This window comes from Amblyraja radiata, chromosome 21 (assembly GCF_010909765.2).
Source record: "Amblyraja radiata isolate CabotCenter1 chromosome 21, sAmbRad1.1.pri, whole genome shotgun sequence".
In the NCBI taxonomy this organism is placed as follows: Eukaryota; Metazoa; Chordata; class Chondrichthyes; order Rajiformes; family Rajidae; genus Amblyraja; species Amblyraja radiata.
Genome location: NC_045976.1, coordinates 75,050 through 98,281, shown reverse-complemented (window position 1 = coordinate 98,281; position 23,232 = coordinate 75,050). Strand labels below are relative to the sequence as shown.

The following is a 23,232-nucleotide window of genomic DNA, read 5'->3' as shown; positions in this document are numbered from 1 at the left end:
ATCATTTTGAAACGAGCTTTGGCATCAACGTGGGTTTATGAATGGCAAATCGCGTCCAACAAATTTGCTTGACTATTATTTTAGGAAGTAACAAGCAGTGTAGATTAGGAATATTTCAGGAACTAGCACTGCCCCCCACCGGCCCCTGCCTGAAGCCGTCCCCCTCCCCAGCTGCAGGACTAGCCCAAGAAAAGTCCATTCGGCTAAAAATGTCTGTCCTAGTCCTCCAGAAACAGCCCCTTTGGCCCACAACACCCGTACTAGCCCCCCAGAAAACCTCCCTCTCACTAGCCCTCGCCTGAAGCCCTCCCCTTCTACCCGCTGCAGGGCGCTTCCCTGCTTCCCTGTTTCGGGTCAAGACCCTTCTTCAGTGGAGTTACATTTGCGATTTTCCAGTCCTCTCGAACCATATCTGACATGTGATTCTTGAAAGATCATTACTAATGCATCCACAATCTCTACAGTGTCTCACAAATTTGATTTGAGTTTTTTTTAAGTAACCAAGGTCATTGAGGGCAGTGTGCTATACATAGCTATAAATAGACTTCAGCAAGGATTTGATGTGGCTCTACATGGTGGGCTGCTTTAGAAGGTTAAATTGCATGGTATTCAGGGAGAGCAAGCTAACTGGAAACAGAATTGGCTTAATGGTAGGAAGCAGAGGGCAATGGTTGAAAGTTGTTTTTCAGACTAAAGGCCAGTGACTAGTGGTGTTTCAGAGGTTGTTGCTGGGCTCATTGTTGTTTGTGTTCTATATCAACTATTTGGATGAGAACGTACAAGGCAAAGTTTGCAGATGATATCAAAATAGGTGGCAAAATGGACAGTGAAGATGGTTATCAATAATAGGTGGGATCTTGATCACCTGGGCAAATGGATCAAGGAATGGCAAATGGAGTTCAATTCCGATAAATTAGGTGTTGCACCAGGGAAGGCAAACTAGGGTGGTACATTCACAGTGAATGTTGGGCTCTGGGGAGATCTATAGAAGAAGTACAATTTATACAAATTCCTGAGAGTGTTATAATAGCTGTGCACAGCGGTGAAGAATACTGTAAGTACGCTGGTCTTGATCAGTTAGGGAACTGAATATAGGTTGGGATGTCATGTTGCAGTCCCACAAGAGGTAGTGTGATCAGTTTTGGTTACCCTGCTCTAGGAATGATGCCATTAAGTGGAAAACATTGTAGAAAAAATTTACGAGTATGTTGACAGGATTCATGGAACCGAGTTACAGGGTGAGATTGTGCAAGCTCGGACTTTATTCCTTGGAGGTTAGGAGACTGAGAGGTGTAGAAAGGTATGAAAGGAAAATCGCTTACTCGCTTAAGTTTTATGAGATTCAAGCCCCACATCAAAGGAGATGAATCTTACAGTCCTTTAACTGAGCAATCATCAGTCCATGAACTTTGTACAACATCACAACTAAAATGTGTCGGAAGAAACTGCGGATGCTGGTTTACACCAAAGATAGACACAGAAGATACTCCAGCATTTTGTGTCTATCACTATAAAAATGTTGGATATTTTGAAACATAAAAGACTTCTGATGTTGGAATCTGGAACAAAACTGTTCCACTGTCCCTAGTGCAACTTTCTTATTCAAGCCCAGCATGTCACATGTCAAGACCAGCAGACGGTGTGAGCCGTCTCAGTTTAGACAAAGGGGGAGCAGTTTGAAGGAACGACCCGAAACATCACCCATTCCTTCTCTCGCCTGTCCTGCTGAATTACTCCAGCATTTTGTGTCTATTTTCAGTTGAGACGGAGTTACATTCACTGAACCTCTGACATCTGTGAGGCCCCACCCAACAGACTCAGACTGTCAAAGGCCTTTAAACTTTGCCCCTCACACCACAAAGCCATGCTCTGTAATCTTTGCCAATTCCACCCTTGGAGAAAGGTTTATACTGTCTACCCTCTCTATGCCTCTCGATATTATATATTTCCATCATGTCAATTCATGGCATTTCGGAGAAAATAATCCAAGTATGTCCAACCTCTACTTGTAGCTAATATCACCTAATCCAGGTAGTATTCTGGTAAACCTCTTCTGCACAATTCCTTAGATGCGTTATTAATTTTAAGGATAGTAATTCCAATAGGGTGTGGGCCGAGGAGTTTTATTCCAGTGTTTCGTGACCCAAGTCACAGAATTACATGAAATTTTCACATATTGTGTAAAAAAATTATATAAATCACCCCTGAAACTCGTCATGAACAAGACTTGCACATTTTTATTAAATTAAAGAAAAACTGAAAAATGTTGGGTATTTTTAGTCCAATCAAAGCACGTTTAACATTGAGTTGTATGCCAGTTGGCCAATCACGCGCTTTGCTTCAGGCTAGCACACAACATGGCTGAGAGTGCCTCTACTGATGCCTGTTTTACTGGAGATTCCGATGAAGGTTCTTTGTCGTGGAAACTTGCAGCAGGGTAATTGAATTTAGTGAGAAAAGCATTAGGAAGTCTGAAGAATGTGCAGCTAAGTAGTTGAAGTGGAAGAAAGTCTTGAAGGCAAAGTCCCTGCTGAGGTGCTGCAACACAAAGTTGTGAAACTTTGTGAATCAACTCAAACTGAAAGGTAAGATCTAAAGTCTGAATTTATGAAAATTAATCTGTATAGACTAATTAATTTAATTGCACCCTTTATAATGTGAAAAAATGAGATTTGGAGGCTGTACATTCACTCACTCACTCACTCATTCATTCATTCATTCATTCATTCATTCACTCATTCATTCATTCATTCACTCACTCATTCATTCCTTCATTCATTCACTCATTCATTCACTCATTCACTCACTCACTCATTCATTCATTCATGAAGTTGAGGGCCTAAACTATATGTATCAATAACAAGGTAAATTAAACATTTTCACTAATGCCAGCTTGTTGTAGAGTAATAAGTCTTAACCATCTAATCTCGGAGCTGCCTGTGATAACTTACCGGGAAAAAGTGCTCCGATCGCAGGGCCTATGTATTTAACATAGTGAAGCCGCGGTCTCAATTAAAAAGATTCGCGAACGCGGATCATCTCCGCGGGCTGGGGGGGGGGGGGGGTGGGAGGCTGGACATAGTGCCGTCTGTAGCGGCCATTAAGAAAAGGTTGAAATGTTATGAATTGAAGTCCATGCAGACTTAATGACTAAGATGGTTTTTTTTGTAGCCTCTGCCTGACCCTCCACATGGGGATGGCCTCCCCTGCCATTAATATATTTATATATAGGTATAATAATATATAGTTTAAATGGACTGCAACACAGAAATAGGCTGCCCATCGTGTAATATGGGCATTGGCCTCTAGATGGCGCTTACTTTCCCGATCTCATTTTCTATTTAGTTTATTTAATTAATGTGCAACTTTCGGTAATGACGAGTTATGACACCCTTCTCAATTATATTTCATGTACATCTGTGGATAATTTCATGTAGTTTGGTGACTTGGGTCACAAAAACTGATTTCTAGACACATTTTGTGCATTCTATGCATAGATGATGCTCGGCCCGAGCAAAAATAATGCTATTTGCTTTATGTGTTCCGAAACATTTTCAGCCACACCTGTCGAATCTTGACAATTAAGGTTACTCACATATTTTAGTCACAGTTTCCAGTCTTTGAGTTTGGTCATCCTTTTACATTAATTTCTTCGGTTTAATTCGATGGTTTTATAATCAACTCCACGACCTACTTTTCTTTACAGTTCTTCAATCTTCCAGTGAATTACTTAGTGATAGATGGATTAATGACAAAACTGTTGTTCGATTCTTGTAGGTAAAAACGTGCTGTAATAAGAAACGAACAGTGGTAGAATTGTCAGTAGGTTGGTTTCTTATTTAGCAATACAGAGTAAAGATATCAATGATTAAGATAATTTTTCAGTTAGTTTTATTAGATTTTGCTGAAAAAAATAGAATGCAAAGTTACGATACAAGTGTCAAATTTTGAGTTCACAATAGTTTGTCACCTTAGGTTCTGACACTTGGTGCTCATGCTACAGAAATACACAGGTCACAATGACACAGGTCACACAGGTCAACAAAGCACTTTGACGGAGCACTACACACAAACATCCATGAACAGTTAACGCCACATAAGAGAAAAGGAAACAATTTAGAAAATACAGATGAATAAATATCTTTTGGAAATTCTGAACAGAAAAAAGTTAAATTTCAGTGTCAATACGTATGTTTAATTATAATCTTTAGATATGCAAGACATTAGACATCATCCCACCACCTGAAACAAGTAATTGAATTCAAGACTTTTTTGAAATTTCTGACTGAATAAGATAGGTTTAGAAGAATATAGGCCAAACACAAATAGGTGGGACTATTGTAAATCGGCATCTTCGTCGGCATGGGAAAGTTGGGCCGAAGGACCCGTTTCCACGCTATATGACTCTCTGACTAAGTATCCAGTAAAACAAAAACACCACAAACAAATCAGAAATTTTAAGCACCACAATGTCTAATTAATGCACAAAGCAGTCTTGTACTTGAAACTGGCATGTTCAACAGAAAGACATTATAATGCAATTTTAAGATATTAAAAATATGGATACAACTGCAATAATTGTGATGCAAACACCAATTTATTTCAATGGGGTTAAATCATTTCCACCATTACAGGACAAGGCCAATGATTCTGCAAATGCATTGGAAAATCACTCATGTTGTGGCATAATTGCAATTTGGTACATATTTTATAATTAAAAAACATCAGAGCAAAAAAAAAGTGGCATTGGTTTATTATTATCATGTGTAGTGAGCTACAATGAAAAACTCTCTGTTTTGCATACTATCCTGGCAAACTTACCATACATATGTTCATCAAGATAGTACAAAAGAGAAAGAGTGCTGAATACTTTCATACGCATTACTCCAAGGCAACAATTTGATGAATGGACATGTTCACTTTTCCTTTCTAACAATTGGAAAAAAAGAATGGCCTTGGGGGATGCCCAAATTAGTATCTACTCTTCTACAGAAATCAACAATAGATTATCTTTTATGAGAATTTAAGTATCTTTGCTTCAGTTATGTTTCCAACCTCACCCTATTCAAGACCCCAAACAAGGTTATGCCAAGATTACATGACTGAAAAAGTGAACAATCATTTCAAAATGTAATTCAGTGTGAACATGACGGATCGTCCTTATAATCTTTGCTGGCCTGCATACGTCTCTTTCAACTAAAATACACATTTTTTTCATGGATCTATATTGAGCAATCATCTCTATAACTGCAATAGTAGCTTTACACATCTTCATCATTTGTACAGCAGCCCGTGCTAACACTCAAATTCATCTGGACCATTTCCGACATCTCCCTACCGTTTCTAGACCTCACTATCTTCATCGCAGGTAACAGACTACTGACTGACATCTACTACAAACCCACTGACTCCCATGGCTATCTGGACTACACTTCTTCTCACCCTGCTTCCTGTACTGTACTCTACTCCCAATTCTTCTGTCTACGCCGCATCTGCACCCAGGATGACGTGTTCCAAACGAGGGCATCGGAGATGTCCTCATTCTTTCGGGAACGGGGGGGTTCCCCTCCTCAACTACAGATGAGGCTCTCATCAGGGTCTCTTCTATATCCTGTAGCTCCGCTCTTACTTCCCATCCCGCCCACTCATAACAAGGACAGAGTCCCCCTTGTCCTCAACTTCCACCCCACCAGCCGTCACAAACAACAGATAATCCTCCGATATTTTCACCACCTCCAACGGGATCCCACCACTGGCCACATCTACCCATCTCCTCCCCTTTCGGCTTTCCGCAGAGACCACTCCCTCCATAACTCCCTGTCCCATCCCACCCAAACCACCCCCTCCCCTGGTACTTTCCCTTGCAACCGCAGGAAATGCTACACTTGTCGCTTTAACTCCCCCCTTGACTTCATCCAAGGATCCAAGCAGTCTTTCCAGGTGAGGCAGAAGTTCACCTGCAACTCCTCCAACCACATCTATTGCATCCGCTGCTCTAGGTGTCAGCTGCTCTACATCAGTGAGACCAAGCTTATGCTTGTCGACCGCGTCGCCCAACACCTTCGCTCGGGTTCGCATTAACCAACCTGATCTCCTGGTGGCTCAGCACTTCAACTCCCCCTCCCATTCTGAATCCGACCTTTCTGTCCTGGGCCACCTCCATGGCCAGAGTGAGTCCCACCGCAAATTGGAGGAGCAGCACCTCATATTTCGCTTGCGCAGTTTACACCCCAGCGGTATGAACATTGACTTCTCCAATTTCAAGTAGTCCTTGCTTTCTCCCTCCTTCTCCTCTCCTTCCCAGCTCTTCCACAGCCTACCGTCTCCGCCTCTTCCTTTCTTCTTCCCACCCCCCCCCCCAACCTCCACATCAGTCCGAAGAAGGGTCTCAACATGAAATGTCACATATTCCTTCGCTCCATAGACGCTGCCTCACCCGCTGAGTTTCTCCAGCATTTTTGTCTACCCGTGCTAACACCATCTTGTAAGATTAAATCAGATCGGAGAAAATAGGATTATTCTTTGGTAAAACAAGATTAAAGAGGAAGTGTAATAGGATGTGCTCAACTTAATAATGGGGTTGGGTAGAGAAATGCAGAAACTTTGTTCCAGTTGCAGGATCAATAATCAAATTTAAGTCACTCAGCAAACAAAAACTTTTGAAAAGAAACGTATTATGTGAATGAATGCTCTGAGCAGATTCAAAATTTGAAAAAGGGAACCGATTGAAAGGGAATGAACACTGTAGGGCCTGGGGAAAGTGAAGGGAAGAAAAACTAACTAGATAGATGTTTTAAACAAGCTGAATGGAATCATTTTATGCCACGTCTTTCCATGGTCAGGAAATACTTTTTTTTAAGTATCACTCTCCCCAAATGCACATAAACATTTAATCTAACTGTTCCAGAAAATATTTTAAGTTTGTGACCTCTTTGTGCCATTAACTGTGGCAGAAAATTGAAGTTTAACAAGCAGAATATACTTGTGGGCAATTTGTACAGCTCCAGATTACAATTAATACAGAAATACAATCCTAAAAAGGTGCTGCTCACTGTTATTCTGTACCAATAATTCTTAACTTGAAATCCAAATTATTTTCTCATCAGATTTGCTAATGCATCCATAAGCATCCTCTGGATGATAAGCATGGACTGCCAAGGAGATCAATAAGAAAATCTTTAACTATTCTTGATGTGACTGATTTAGCTTCAGTAATAATAATTTATAACAGGATGTCGCACTACAATTCTGAAAAAAAGCTGTTGCTGCCTTTGACGCCATCCATGACGCGCTGCTAATTCGGCTTCTCTCTATTCTCTTATGTTTGAAACACATTCATTTGACCCTATGAAATCAGCATTGATTTTGAATCCCAGTGGAGCTGTGCTTCATTATTCAGCCACGTGAACATTATATAGATTATTATCAGCCAGTTTGTTAGCTTCGAACTTTAACCAATTTGTCAGTCAGCGTTAAAATTGATTTCGGGAGAAATGATATGAAAAATTTGCAAAACACAATACTTAACATAGTTTATCCGAGAAATTATTAATATGAAGAAAATATAATTTATACTTGAATGAGATCCATTTAAAATTCATGCACTAAGATGAAAATGCACAAATACAAACAGTAATTGCCAAATGTTTCCAGCATTGTACTTTAACATTTCTAAACTAGGTATGTTGCAAAGCCTACCTGAAGCGTCTTTGAAAATCTGCCGCTGCGGGTGTGCGCGATTTTGGCGCCGTTTAGAGGGGGGCGGGTTTAAAACGCAATTTTCTCTAGGCTGTTCAAATCGAAGATGTTCAGCCTAGTTAATTATTAACGAAAAATCGCTGGAAGACCCCGTCGCAAAAGCTATTATTAGGTTTAAAGGCCTTGAATAATAGTTATAGTAGTTTAAAAATCAATCTCTAAACCCGCGACCGCCAGCAACCGCAGGGTCTCATAAAGCAAACCACAGAAGGTAGGTTGTATATTTTTACATTAAAAAGGGCTTCTAAAGATCCCTTTATACAAAGTTTAATATTGCGAGTAGCTCATTTTGGGCCCATTATATCGCGCAGTATTTTTCTGGGCATTTGGGGCACAAATCTACCGCAATGTGAACGTTCTAAACCAGCGCGTTCACAGGGACCCACTGGAAAGCTGATTTAAATGGGCATTTATTTACAGCAATTGAACACTGAATTCCTTCCATTTGGCCTATAAATTAATGTAAATGAGATTTAAAAATCATGTTTTATTGTGAATTATTTGTGAATATTATTTGGACATTTAGGCTATTTAAAAATGTTAATCATTTATTAAGAAATGGATAGATGTTTAGATCTAGTAATTGAAGTCTGAAATTAGCTACAATTAGGTAACTAACTAATTATATGCTTTAATTTCAGGTCATCCAAGTAAGATTATTTTATATTTGTTTCAGAATGCTTCAATCTATGATAACTGAAAATTTCATTCAGTTCTCTTAATTTTTAAGAAAGTTATGGGCTTTTGACTGTTCACGATCACAACTTTTTTGTTATGTCCATAGAAAATCAATAGGGAACAAGATGCTCATTTCAGAGTATGAAAATGGCCATAACTTTTTAAATACTTGAGATATGAAAGTGAATTAGGTGTCAAATTAAACTTATTTTTATGCTTTATCTGATGGGATAAATTACAGACTTGATTTTTAAAATCTCAAAATTTTGTAACATTGCTATCTAAACTCTAACTATTGTGTAAAAATTAAGAACCAAATTATAAAATTCAAATTTAATCATCTCTCTTATTTTCTCTCCATATCAAATGGAGTGAACAGTATTAGTTGATTCATTCCAAAGTATAAAATGTACATACATATTACATTTAGTCATTTGGATACAACAAACCAATGGATATCAGCAGATAGGTCTGTGTAGTTGAATAGAATGTCAACATTGAGCAGGAAGTGCAACATTCATGGCAAATGCTGATAGTATGACTGAAGGTACAACTCACAATTCTTTTAAGACAAGATGTCAGACAAGCTGCTGTCCCCAAATTGTGGAACGCTTTGAGGACAGGTCAAACAGCATAAAACCTTATTCCCTTCAGGTAGGATGGCTACGTCTGTATTGATCGTTCAGTTCTAGTCATGCAGGGCCCCCGAATAAAAATACCAAGGAAAAGCAGTATATGGTGAACTAATGATGGACTTCACCCAAATGGGCTGCATTCTGAGTTCCAACCAAACTATCAAACTCACTACTGTGGAATAGTGATGAAACTTTTAAGCTATTAAGTTGCAGTGAATGGCATACTTTGGTTCCCTATGAATTGCTAACAATGTTGCGACAGCACAGAAAACAGCACAATGTTGGCTCCCAAAGCTCAAAAATCAGATATATCGTTTCAAAATCTGCACAATTTGAACAAAGTTATCACATTTCTGCAATTATGTCCAAAGATAGCGACAATGCCAAATTTCTCAGGCATAAGCTTTCTCTCCCTGTCCCACTTAGGAAACCTGAACGGAAACCTCTGGTGACCTTGCACCCCACCCAAGGTTTCCATGAGTCGCCAGAGGTTTTGGTCACTCGCCTGGAAAGCCTCGAACGAAGCGTGAGCTGCATCTACTGACCAAAGATCCTATAGGATCTTTGCTACCGACCGCACACACACACACATCGCGATGGTGGGGGCCAGGGACAGCGGAGGAGCGCTGTCTGCGCGATGAAGAGGAAGGCAAATGACTGCCACAGAGCACGGTAAGTCCTTTAGACAGCGCGGGAGGGAGGGAGAGAAGGGGGAGAGGGAGAGAAGGGGGGGGAGAGAAGGGGGGGGAGAGAAGGGGGGGGAGAGAAGGGGGGGAGAGAAGGGGGGGGAGACGCACGGGGGAGAGAATGGGGGGGAGAGAAGGGGGGGATGACAGAAGCGGGGGTGAGAGAAGGGGGGGAGAGATAGGGGGTTGAGAGAAGGGGGGGGAAGATGAAGGGGGGGGAGAAGGAAGAAGGGGGGGGAGAGGAGACAGGGAGGGGAGAGGAAGTGGGCGGGAGAGAGAAGGAGAAGGGGGGTGGAGGAGAAGGGGGGGGAGAGAAGGGGGGGCGGAGGAGAAGGGGGGGAGAGAAGGGGGGGAGAGAAAGGGGGGAGGAGAGAATGGGGGGCGAGAAGGGGGGGGAGGAGAAGGCGGGGGGGAGAGAAGGGGGGGGAGAGGAAGGGGGGAGAGAAGGGGGGGGAGAGAAGGGGGGGAGAGAAGGGGGGGAGAGAAGGGAGGGGAGAGAAGGGGGGGGAGAGAAGGGGGGGGAGAGAAGGGGGGGAGAGAAGGGGGGGAGAGAAGGGGGGGAGAGAAGGGGGGGGAGAGAAGGGGGGGGAGAGAAGGGGGGGAGAGAAGGGGGGGGAGAGAAGGGGGGGAGAGAAGGGGGGGGAGAGAAGGGGGGGTAGAGAAGGGGGAGAGAGAAGGGGGGGAGAGAAAGGGGGAGAGAAAGGGGGAGAGAAGGGGAGGGAGAGAAGGGGAGGGAGAGAAGGGGAGGGAGGGAAGGAGAGGGAGAGAGAGAGAGGGAGAGAAGGAGAGAAGGAGAGGGGGAGAGGGAGAGAAGGAGAGAGAGGGAGAGACAGAGAAGGAGAGAAGGAGAGAAGGAGAAAGGGAGAGGAAGAGAAGGAGAGAGAGAGAAGGGGAGGGAGAGAAGGGGAGGGAGAGAAGGGGAGGGAGAGAAGGGGGGGGAGAGAAGGGGGGGGGGAGAGAATGGGGGGAGAGAAGGGGGGGGAGAGAAGGGGGGGAGACAGTTTTAAGAAGTTTAATAAAGTTAGCGGGCATTTTACCTTCCAGCGGAACTTCTTGGTCCTATAGGATCTTTGCTGAAAACTCCAATGAGACAATCAAAATGGCCGGTCAGCGAAAGAGATTGCCTTCGACTGCCTGTAAGTAAATAGCAACCCCACTCCACGAGCTTCGACCAAACAGCAACCTATTTTTAGTCGAGGCCAGTTTTGAATTTGTTGAAATAATCGCAGGAACATAGAAGATGCCTCGACTACGCGGAAACCACTTTCGACTATTAGGGAGAGTGACCAAAACCTCTGGGAAACTCACGGAAACCTTGGGTGGGGCGCAAGGTCACCAGAGGTTTCCGTTCAAGTTTCCTAAGTGGGACAGGGGCTTAAGGATACACAACTGAAAACAAAGTTTTCCCTCCATGATCATTCAAGATTAGGAAATGAATCAGTCCACTGAATAACTTTATAAGAATAACCAGACTTAAAAATGCTATTGATGATTCATTCATCTGGGACGCATTTATACTTTGGTAGACAGCAGCTGTTAATGCAGAAAAGCATCATGCTACCATTGAAATATTCTGAAACAAAACAGAAACTGTCTGTGCGTTCTATTTGCCATATGTCAGGTGTGGGTATATTTAGGAGTAACTGGCGATATAGATCTTCAGTCTCTATGCTTACCCATGTCAATCCCTGTTCAGCCAGCATCCGCCAGGGATGAATGTCAGGACCTATAATTGGTCTCAATAGCTCATCAGAAACTACAAGCAGTCTGACCCTCTTGCCTGCTGATCTGCCATGGCCAATGCAACTTCAAAGTAGTGCAGCTGGAGCTTTTCACAAGTAGAATTGAATTGAATTGAATAAATGTTATTAGCCAAGTATGTATACATATAAGGAATTTGCCTTGGTGCTTTGCTTGCCAGTAACGACACGATATACAGCAAGGCTGCCAACTTTCACGCATTGAGCGTGAGAATCACGTTATTTCGCCCAAATCTCACGCTGATCACAAATTTTTCACGCTCTGTCATGAAAAATTCTGTGATCAACCAAAATTCTGTGATCAACCAGAATTTCAAAACTAATATCAACTGCATGGGCCGTTGGAGAGCCGTGGCTGAACGAGCAATGGAAGCAGAAGCAGCGGCAGGGGCAGATGCGGACGGGGAGCCGTGGCTGCCGAGTGTTTGCCAGGCTGGCGAGTTGCTCGCTGCAGCTCCGGCCATGGAGCAGCCTCAATGCAAGAGTCCCGGGCCGTCGGATGCATCGGAAACATTGCGCCGCTGCCGTGAGAGTCTCTGTGCCGAATTCGCCCTGGTGACCGGCATGGACCAGGCTGCGGCTTGGTGCATCCTAGAGGACAACCAGTGGCTGCTGGAAGTAGGTACCAAGCACTGGGTAGAAGCGGTGGAAGTTAGTGGACTTCAAATGGGGGTAGTTGGAGAAAGCATCATGCTTGCCTGCTAGATTTTCACTTACTGTAACTGCAGGAAAAAAAATTCCCGATGTTGGGGGGGTTCAGAACCAAGGGTCACAGTTTAAGAATAAGGGGTAGGCCATTTAGGACTGAGATGAGGACAAACTTTCTTCACCCAGAGAGTTGTGAATCTGTGGAATTCTGTGCCACAGAAGGCCAATTCACTGGATGTTTTCAAGAGAGAGTTACATTTAGCCCTTGGGACTAACAAAATCAAGAGATATGGGGGAAAAACAGGAAAGAGGTACTGATTTTATATACACAGCCATGATCATATGGAATGGCAATGCTGGCTCAAAGGGCCGAATGGCCTATTCCTGCACCTATTTTCTGTTTCTATGCTTGAGTATATGGCAATAAAACTCAACCATTTGATTTTGAAGCATTCATGCATGGTGGAGGTATAATGTACTCATAGAGTGATACAGTGGGAAAACAGGCCCTTTGGTCCAACTTGCCCACTCCCGCCAACATGTCCCAGCTACACTACCTGCTTTTGGTCCATATCCCTCCAAACCTGTCCTATCCATATATCAGACTTCTTGTTTCTTAAATGTTGGGAGAGTCCCTGCCTCAACTACCTCCTCTGGCAGCTTGTTCCATACACCCACCATTGTTTGTGTGGAATAAGTTACCCCTTAAAAAGTTACCTCTTAAAAATACTTCAAACAAAAAACATTTAAATCATACTTCTACAATGCACTAAAACATGATTTTAATACATCAAATTTCAAAAAGTCCCTACCCTGGGAGGGGGGTCTCCCCCTCCCATACCCTCCCCTCCACTCAGTTGCTCCACTACCTCGCCAGGTACCCCCATGGTGAGTGAACAATAATCGCCTAGCCCCCCCACTTTCAAAAAACACCCCGCAGCCCCTGGTTCAGACAGAGAGCACTGCCAGATGTGAGTGGGGAACTGAGGCCAGTTGTCCGTGATGTCTGGATCCCAACGCCTCGTGTTTCGGAGTTGGCTAATGTTATTGATTTGTAATTAGCCTGATTTGTAATTAGTTTACAAAACCGTAATTTATTAATCCGGAATATCCAAGGGGTTGGGATAAGTGTAAAATTAAAATGACATGCAAGGTGTCAGGCTGTCTGTCGTAACATACAGCCCCGATAACCCTTTATTACCATTGGGAAGGTAGCACTATTGTCATTTGCCACTCAACTATTATGTTTTTTTACCTCACTGACTATTTCTAAACCCCCCCCCCCCCCCCCCAAAATTCCTTAGAAATGTCCCCAATCTCGTTGTTTTATTAATTGAACATATAGATGAACATCCTCAGGGAGGGCAATGAGATGGAAACTGATTCAGATGCGATGTTTAAGAGCTTGTTCAAAGAAGGAGCATATTTTAAAGGAGTGACAGAGATACTTGCAGGAGAATGTGTGAGGAGGTTATTATTTGTCTTTAGTTTTAGCTTCAACCAGGCCATCTGAATATTCAAAGTTTAATATAGTAATTGTGCTGATACCGACTACACCCAACCACGTTATGAATATCATCCATTCCGGAGGTTTTATTTTTCTGATGCCATTTAAATTTCACTTGGATTTCAATCACTTCAATGTAAAAGTAATTGGGAATGGGGAGCATTGAAACAAAAATTTGCCCTCGGTACATATTAACTGTAATATAATAATGTATGCATGCTGGTAGGTGAAATCAAAACAAAGATCTTTTTATCATTGTTGTGTTATGAATACCACAGAAAATATTATGTGCTCTCAAGATCACATTAAATAGAATATTATTGTTTAAATATATAGTTATTGGACTTTGCATTTCGGAAAAGTCCCAGCTGAGAGGAAGACAGCAAAATACTGAAAAATACTGGGGGTGAAAATGACTTCAGAACAGTTTGTTAGGAAAATGATGGAAATGATGATAGAATACTTATACAGCTAAGTGAGTATAATTTTATGGATGGGAAATTGAGTTCAACCAATTGATGACTTCTTTGACAAAGTAACTAGCATGTTAGATAACAAGAAAGCCAATGGATGTAGCAAATTCTGTTATACAAAAGCAAATTTTGTTATACAAAATTTGGTCCGTGAAGTGCCCCATAAAAGATTACCGCATTAGATAAGCACCTGTGGACTTGAATGTAATAGGTTAAGTCCAGGGTGTCAGAAATATTATCAGAGCAGAGGGGCTAGGAGCAAGGCCAAGTGTGCATTCAGAGTCAAGGTCTGGAATAGTACTAGGTGTACAGTCAAAGCTGGGACAATGGGAGTGTTCAGCACTAGGAACCTAAGCAGGTAAGCAGCTATGATCAGGGTAGAATACGGGGCCAGGTGGAAGGCTGAACTCGGGTTCAGGAATGAGAGAAGGTATGCAACTGGAGTCAGGGTCAGGACTAGTACCAGTTGTGCAGTGAGACCCAGGTTGGTGAACATGGGCCAAGTGTTTGATGATAATCTGATTTCCATACATTAATATACTACGATCATTCATGTGCTGCACCTGTTGATCAGAACCTAGCTCTACTGTAGAATGTAATTAGGAATGTAATTTAGCCTAACCTTATTCATAGCTTAAATGTTGAATTCAAGTGCAAGTTAAGACTCACTACAGTATGCACCAAATTGCACAATTTCAAGCTGAAAAATGCAAAATCTCCGTACTATGGGAGGAGGGGACAGTAAACAATTCAAAATAAAATGTTATTAATTAAACATGTGAAGAATGAAATAAAATACCAGAGCAAAAGGAGCAGGCTTTTGGCTGTTGAGTAGAGCTAGTGCTCATGGAAAAAAGCTGTTTTTATGTCTGTCTGTAACGGCTTTGACAGTCTGTAGTCACCTCCCAGAGGACAGCACTTCAAATAGTTTTTGGCCGGGGTGAAAGGGGTCAGAAATGATCTTACCCGCTCGTTTCCTGGCCCTTGCAGTGTACAATTCATCGATGGGGGGAAGGTTGCAGCCAACAACCTGCTCGGCTGATATCCGGATGTTATTTTTGGTGGCTGAGGCAAACCAGACCATGATGGAGAAGGTGAGGACAGACTCTATGATGGCAATATAAAAATGGACCATCATTACCTGCGGCAGATTGTGTTTTCTCAGCTGCTTCCGGAAGTACATCCTCTGTTGGGCCTTTGTGACTGTAGAGTCGATGATGGCCTTCCATTTAAGGTCTCTGGCTCCAAGTTGTGACTGTGGTGTTGTTGATGGTGAGTGGGGGGAGGAGAGGGGGAGCTCTCCTAAAGTCTACAATCAATTCCACTGTCTCAAGAGCATTGAGCTCCAGGTTGTTGCGATGGCACCAGGACACCAGCTGTGTCACTTCCTGTCTGTAGGCAGATTCCTCCCTATCCTGGATCAGTCCAATCAGGGTTGTGACGTCCACAAACTTGAGAAGTTTGACAGAGAAGTCTGTGGAGGTGCAGTCGTTGGTGTGGAGAGAGCAAAGGAGAGGGGAGAGTACGCAGCCTTGCGGTGCTCCTTTGCTGAGGGACAGCGGGTCCGAGATGTGCTTTTCCAGCCTCACATGCTGCTTCTTGTCAGTCAGGAATTTGGTGATCCACTGACAGAGGGATTTTGGCATTGTCAACTGGAAGAGTTTGGAGTGCAGTAGCTCTGGCACATTGGTGTTGAATGCAGAGCTAAAATCCACAAACAAAATCCTTGCATGGAGGATGCTGGAGGATGAAGTGCAGGCATAGGTTGACTGCGTCAGCCACTGATTGATTGTATGCAAACTGCAGAGGGTCCAGCAGGGGGTTTGTGATATTTTTCAGGTGGGCCAGCACGTCTCTCAAGGGTTTTCATGATTACAGAGGTCAATGCATTGTTGGGTCAGTATGGTCAGTATGTTGAGCAGGCCACACTTTAAAATGATCTATTAATAAATATTAACCAGAAATATTAATTCTGTTCTCCTAACTAATGCTGAGCATATGCTGGTGTGTGCTCAAAACACTTGGGTTTCATTTAACTGATCAGGTAGGCGAGAAGTGTGCAGGAACCAAATGCTATTTCTGATTAATACACTCTGCATTTCAGTGAAAATGATTTTCTGTGCAGATGTACAAAACAACAGGGAATTTAGACACCACCTTCGGAAAATCTGTATAATACATTACACATCTCCTGTGGTAAAAGTGTGCTAATAAGTCCACTCTCCACAATGCACATCATTTCTAAATTAGGCATTCATGCATGCAAGAATTTGTGAGATTCCCAGTGGCGCTCAGATAAAGAACAGAGAACAATACAGAAGGCAGTTAGCAGCCAATTCAACTCACTCCACATTACATTAGAATTTCAACATTTCAACATACAACATTTCTACTGCAAATGCTAGAGGATCACACATTTCACCTGCAGTACTGAAGACATGCACTCCAGAGGCATCTGCACCTAGAGCCAAATTGTTCCAATACAGTTACATCACTGGTATATATGTGCCAATGAGGAAAATGTAGCAGGTATGTGTTGTTCACAAAACACAGCACAAATTCAATCTCACTACTTATCATCCAGCCTATTTCCAATCACCAGGAAAGTGATAGAATTTGTTATCAAGCTACACTTACTCTCCAATGCCAAATTGGGTTTTGTAGTACTAATCGCCAGGTCTCAACACAATATTGGCCAAATAGGCAAAATCCAAAAGTGAGATCAGAGTGAATAATATTGACACCAAGGCAGCACTTGACCATGTCCAGCATCAAGGTAAAGCTGAAGTCTTTGGGCATCACAAAGGGAACCAATTCCAATAGCTGGAGTCATAGCTCACACAAAAACAGACAGTTATGGTTGGTGAACGATCGATTATCCTAGTCACAGGACATCTGTGCATAATTTTTTCGGGGCAGTACTCAACCTACTTCAACTTGGTCATCAACTACATCATAATGCCAGAAATGGAGATGACACATAATGTTCAATTCCGCAAACTATCCCCTCAGAAGTGTCAGGGAATAATTATTTCCAAGAGAGTCAAACTATCCACCCTTGCTATTCAATGGTGTTGTGATAGCATCAACACCATTGTGATCACCAGTGACCAGAAACTCTGGACTATCTACATAAACACTGCAACTGCAAGATCAGGCCAGGAGGCTGGGTATCCAGCAGGAAGTATCTCACTTCAGTGCCACACTGCAACACAGTGGTAGCTGGTGGAGCAACTGCCTCACTGCTCCAGAGACCCAGGTTCGACCCTGACCTCCGGTGCTGACTGTGTGGCATGTGCACATTCTCCCTGACCACTGAGGGAGAGCTGAGAATGGCAGGAGAAAGCAGGGGGACTACCTGCTTTCTCCTCCCCTTCTCAGCTCTCCCTCAGCCCATTGTCTCCGCCTCTTCCGTTCTTCTTACCTCCCCCCCCCCCTCCCAATACTCACATCAGTCTGAAGAAGGGTCTCGACCCGAAACATTGCCTATTTCCTTCGATCCATAGATGCTGCCTCATCCGCTGAATTTCTCCAGCATTTTCATCTACCTTCGATTTTCCAGCATCTGCAGTTCCTTCTTAAACACTTGAGTTTTCATGAGGTCTTCGGTCTTTTCCTCACATCTCAAAGACGTGAGGGTCTGTTGGTTAATTGGCCTTTGTAAATTGTCCCTAGTATGCAAGTGTGATAACATAGAACTATTGTGAGATGGTGATCAATGGTCGGCGTGGACTCTGGTGGACCGAAGGGCCTGTTTCTATGCTGTATCATCAATCAATTCTGATACCGTCTACATTGCATGAATACTCACTGGTGAGTATTCTTTTGTCACTCCTAACTAACCATTGCAGATTGTGGCAGGAGACGTCATTATCTCGACTAGTACTGTTCCAACCATATTCAGGAAGCATAGTATCATCCTTGACAATACAACTCCTCAAATTCCACACCTCCATTGTCCTAAACATTCAGTTCTTCCACCACCATCACTGCAATAGGTGCTCTCTTTAAACAGTTAAGGGCCTGTCCCACTTGGCCGTCATTTACGCAACAGGCCGGTAGTGACTGACGTGCGACGGTCGCACGCGTCATTATGCGTCCACACAGCCATCTGGAGCACGTGATGTCATTTGAAGATAGACACAAAATGCAGGAGTAACTCAGCGGGACCGGCCAGTCTATGAAAGTAAGCATGCAGGTACAGCAGGCAGTGAAGAAAGCGAATGGCATGTTGGCCTTTATAACAAGAGGAATCAAATATAGGAGCAAAGAGGTCCTTCTGCAGTTGTACAGAGCGCTAGTGAGACCTGGAGTATTGTGTGCCGTTTCGGTCCCCTAATTTGAGGAAGGACATTCTTGCTATTGAGGGAGTGCAGCGTAGGTTTACAAGGTTAATTCCCGGGATGGCGGGACTGTGATATGCTGAGAGAATGGAGCAGCTGGGCTTGTACACTCTGGAGTTTAGAAGGATGAGAGGAGATCTCATTGAAACATATAAGATTGTTAAGGGTTTGGACACGCTAGAGGCAGGAAACATGTTCCCCATGTTGGGGAAGTCCAGAACCAGGGGCCACAGTTTAAGAATAAGGAGTAAGCCATTTAGAACGGAGACGAGGAAACAATTTTTCTCACAGAGAGTGGTGAGTCTGTGGAATTCTCTGCCTCAGAGGGCGGTGGAGGCAGGTTTTCTGGATGCTTTCAAGAGAGAGCTAGATAGGGCTCTTAAAAATAGCGGAGTCAGGGGATATGGGAAGAAGGCAGAAACGGAATCCTGATTGGGGATGATCAGCCATGATCACATTGAATGGCGGTGCTGGCTCGAAGGGCCAAATGGCCTACTCCTGCACCTATTGTCTATAGTCACCAGGAGATTAGAAAAAGCATCTTAAGAGACAGCAAAAGTCCCCCTTCTCCTTATTACCATATCAGATCAGACCCAAAAGTAGAAATGTAGAAAGTTACAGTGTGTAAAAAAATAGATGTTACGAGCTTTGTAGTCTCCTTGTACCAATCAAACACCAAATTCAAAATTCTATATTTTGAAAATGGGCAAAGCAAAAAGTAGCATGTTCTCTAGAAAGGTTTATCCTAAAATATTTGATCGGAAGGGTGTGATTTTCAGTCAAGGCATCTACCATTCAGTCAGTGAGCTGTAGATGTAGATGTGGACGCCATGACGGTAATCGCGAGCACATCAAGATGGCGCGAAAAATTACCCATGATGTACTACGGCTTTTTCGTCGAGTGGAGTATCTTGCTCTGCTCTATGATCTTTGGTACTGACCGAAAATATTTCACCATTTCTTCATTGTCACTGGAACCCCCTAGCAGTGTTCAGAGGAGTTTCCACCGCCACCTCCAGGGCAATAAATTAATTCCTCGCCAGCATTGCATGAACCTTTAAAAAAGATTCCAGATTTGCTGGCTAACTGACCACTGTAACCATCTGTGATATCCTGAAAGTCATATTTTTGTTCCAAGGGTGGTGCCTCAGAAATGTTAATTTCCAGCTGATGATTGGATCCTCCTGGGCTGTTAAAACAAGCCACTTCCACAAGAGACTCCAAACTATTATTATTTCTAATTTCCATGCAAACCATACACTTCTGGTTCAATCTGGACTCTTCCATTTTACTTCATATTTGATGCGAGCTTCTCGGAGGTCTGCCAAGCATTTTGCTATGGTCTCTAAACCATCTCACATCAAACTGCTTACCCAAGTCTCAGAAGCAGAATTTGTGAGCAACCTTAATCTCTAGGAAGCTCAAACCTCTTCTATTGTTGCAGACTGCCCTTGCAATTAGTCTCTCACCACATACAGATCCCATATTGAAAATACCCTGCACAATACACCAACGTGTCTTCTTTGCTGCCGTGTTACTGTCAGCTAGATGGAATTCTCAGCTATCTAGTACTAAAAATGCATCCGGATGGGGTAATGGTAGACGGTAAAAGGCAAATAGAAAATGCATGCCCTCTCACTCCAAATTACAAATGTGAAGAGGATGTGGAGTAACGGTCGAGTGGAAATGAAGAATTAGGAAGTGCATATCATCTCCAGGACCATTGCGATTGCTGCACTTCCACTGTTTTCTCCGGGCAAGATGTATAAACCTCTGCTGCAAGGAGTAGTTTTATGAAATAAATGTGCTCCAATGTGCCTTGAAGTGGGTGCCACTATTGAACAGATCACAACACATTGGAGTTTTGGAAGACTGGCTGTCTCCCTGAAGGATTACTGGCAAATTTATTTGCCAGACAGGATGGTTTGATAGCGATTGCTTTTGGACAAATTATAGGAATCTGTACCATGGGGAAACTTCGTAAGACACTAGATTTGTTATGAGTGTGGGATTTGATGATGTCCTCACTAACCCTAACCATGTCATGTTGTGGAAATTGTGTAACTTCCCCTATGGCTTCCGGCCAATTCGTTATGGTTTTGGTGCAATCTCTTCCCTTTGAAACTTATTTGATTCGTGAGGTCCTGAACTTTTGCAGATGAAATAAAAATCTCCTCCCCAAGTCTTCAATTATTTATCTGTGCTCTAGTATGGCTTGCTCAAGCTCCTTTGTAGGCAAAAAGCATCTCACCTGAAAGGATTTAATCAGCACTTGCAAACTTGCTTCAAATGTTGAGCTCCATAAGTATGCCCTCATGTAATAAGTAGCATTGTTAGTATGGTCTGTGTATTGAAGCTCTGATATTGAAATAGAACTTCAATTTTGAGTACATCTGATCAAAAGGAAATGGGTTAATCATAGATCACAATCCCAGTGTATGTTTTCCAGAGCCATTCAATTCGGCCCCTTTCCACAACAGTTTACACAGGTGTTAACTACAATTGAACATGGAGTGGAAGTGGCGGCGCTGCCCAAGCAGCTGCGGCTCTCCTGCAGTCTGTCTGTCTTAGTATGTTTTAGTTTATTTTTAGTTGTGTATGTGTGGGGGGACGGGGGAAACTTGTTTTAGTCTCTTCCTTCGGAGGGATGCGACCTTTTCTTTGTCGTATCTCCGTCTCCGTCTCAGTCTGCGCTGAGGCCTAAGCGCGGAGCTGGCGGCCTCCAACTGGGACCGACCTCGAGGCTCCGGAGGCAGAGCCAGGACTTACCATCGTGAAGCTGGCTGACTTCGGGGCTGTGGTGGCACTGCGGCGGCGGCCCGACTTCGGAGCCTCGGAGGCTTCGGCCGCGGACAACATCGGGAGCTCGCAGGTCCCAGGTTGGTGACTGATTCTCCAGAGCTCCTGCAACAGCTTCGTCCGCTGGACTGGAGGGTGGCAGCTTCGTCCGCCCCAGGCCGCGGAGTTTGAACCGGCCCGTTCGCGGAGTTCGGATTCGGCGTGGGACTTACCATCACACGGCGGGGGGCCCCAACATCGAAAGCCTGGAGCGCCTCAACGCAGGGGGAGAACAAGGAAGGAAGAGACAAGGACTTTAAGACTTTTGCCTTCTATCATATATAGAGGCAAAAACTCTTCAATCCTTATGTGCTTTATTGATGCTTCCAAAGCCTTTGACCGTGTTAATCACAGAAATCTGTTTGGTAAAATGAGTCAAAGAGGGGTGCCTGAATGCATTGTTAGAATTCTGGCCTACTGGTATGCCCACCACACTATGCAAATAAAATGGGGCAATAGGGTCTCAGCCCCATTTGGGGTTAGCAATGGTGTTAGACAAGGGGGAATTTTGTCCCCAGTCCTTTTTAATCTATATATTGATGATCTGTCTAAACAATTGAAAGCCTGTAACATTGGGTGCGTGATTGGTAATGTTTTAGTGAACCATATTATGTATGCAGATGATCTTGTGGTCTTTAGTCCATCTAGCGCTGGTCTCCAGCAGCTCCTTACTATATGTTCCGTGTATGGTGTGGAACATGACATTAAATATAATGCTAGTAAGAATGCTGTTATGGTCTGTAGAACCAAAGAGGATAAATGCCTAAAAGATCCTGTTTTTAAATTGTCTGACAACAATCTTAGTGTCTGTAATAAGATAAAATATCTAGGGCATATTATTACAGAACAAATGACAGATGATGAGGATATTTATAGGCAACGACGCATGCTGTATGTACAGGCAAATATCCTCTTGCGTAAATTTGGTGCGTGTGCAGATGTGGTGAAGATGTCGCTATTTAGAGCATACTGCACACCCCTCTACACTGCGCACCTGTGGTCGAACTATTTAAAGACAAGTATGCAGAGACTAAAGGTGGCATATAACGATGCCATGAGAACACTGCTAAGGCAACCTAGATGGTGTAGTGCCAGTAATATGTTTGTGGCTGCAGGAGTCAGTACTTTAGAAGCTATCCTAAGACACATGTATAAATTCATTTGCAGGATAAATGACTCTAAAAATGTGCTTATTGTGGCCTTGACAAACATAAGGGTTAGCACTACACGCTACGAATCCCAGTTGTGGAGACACTGGTATCGTTGTCACGTTGTAGGACATTGATCATCTTTTAATCTGGATTTTTAACTTAAGTATTGTGGGGTTTTGTTAAATATAAATTATGATGTTTTTATGTGATATATCATGATTTTATATATATTTATGATATTTGATATGCAATGCATTTTTAATGTAATGTTGCCCCTTGTCTGAACCTTGAGTCCGTAATAAAGTTTATTATTATTATTATTATTATTATCACAGTGAGGAGGTGCCTGGTAGACTCACTGTGGTGGATGTTAAACTGTGTTCATTGTGTGTTCTGTTATTTTATTTTCTGTCATGACTGCAAGGTACGTAATTTCATTCAAACCAAAAGTCTGAATGACAATAAAGGATACTTTACTTTACTGGAGTTTGCTTAATAAACCTGCACTATTTAACTGCAGCCTCTAAGAATCGGAGATTTGTAGGAAGCAGTAGGGAATGTATAATCATATATAACTTTAAGCATTTCTGCCATATAGTAATTCCAATGTATGTTCTTTCATCCAACAAAATTTCTGAAGCCATTTCAGTTCCAACTCCCTTTAAAGATTTGCGAAAATTGCTCAAGAGTGTAGATACCACACAGTACCACACAGCTTAGAGAAATGACATGCCTATGAAGTGTTGCCAAAGCTT

The 23,232-nt window shown here is 42.9% G+C and overlaps 1 protein-coding gene across 2 annotated transcripts in view; it reads right to left on the bottom strand.

Moving 5' to 3' along the window:
* cdk17 (cyclin dependent kinase 17) overlaps positions 1-23,232 on the bottom strand; it is a 168,186-nt gene that overhangs the window by 108,105 nt on the left and 36,849 nt on the right. For both annotated transcript variants that reach the window (XM_033039359.1, XM_033039360.1), the window contains exon 2: positions 3,596-3,788. The gene's annotated coding sequence lies outside the window, so the exon portion shown is untranslated. The remainder of the gene's footprint in view (positions 1-3,595; positions 3,789-23,232) is intronic.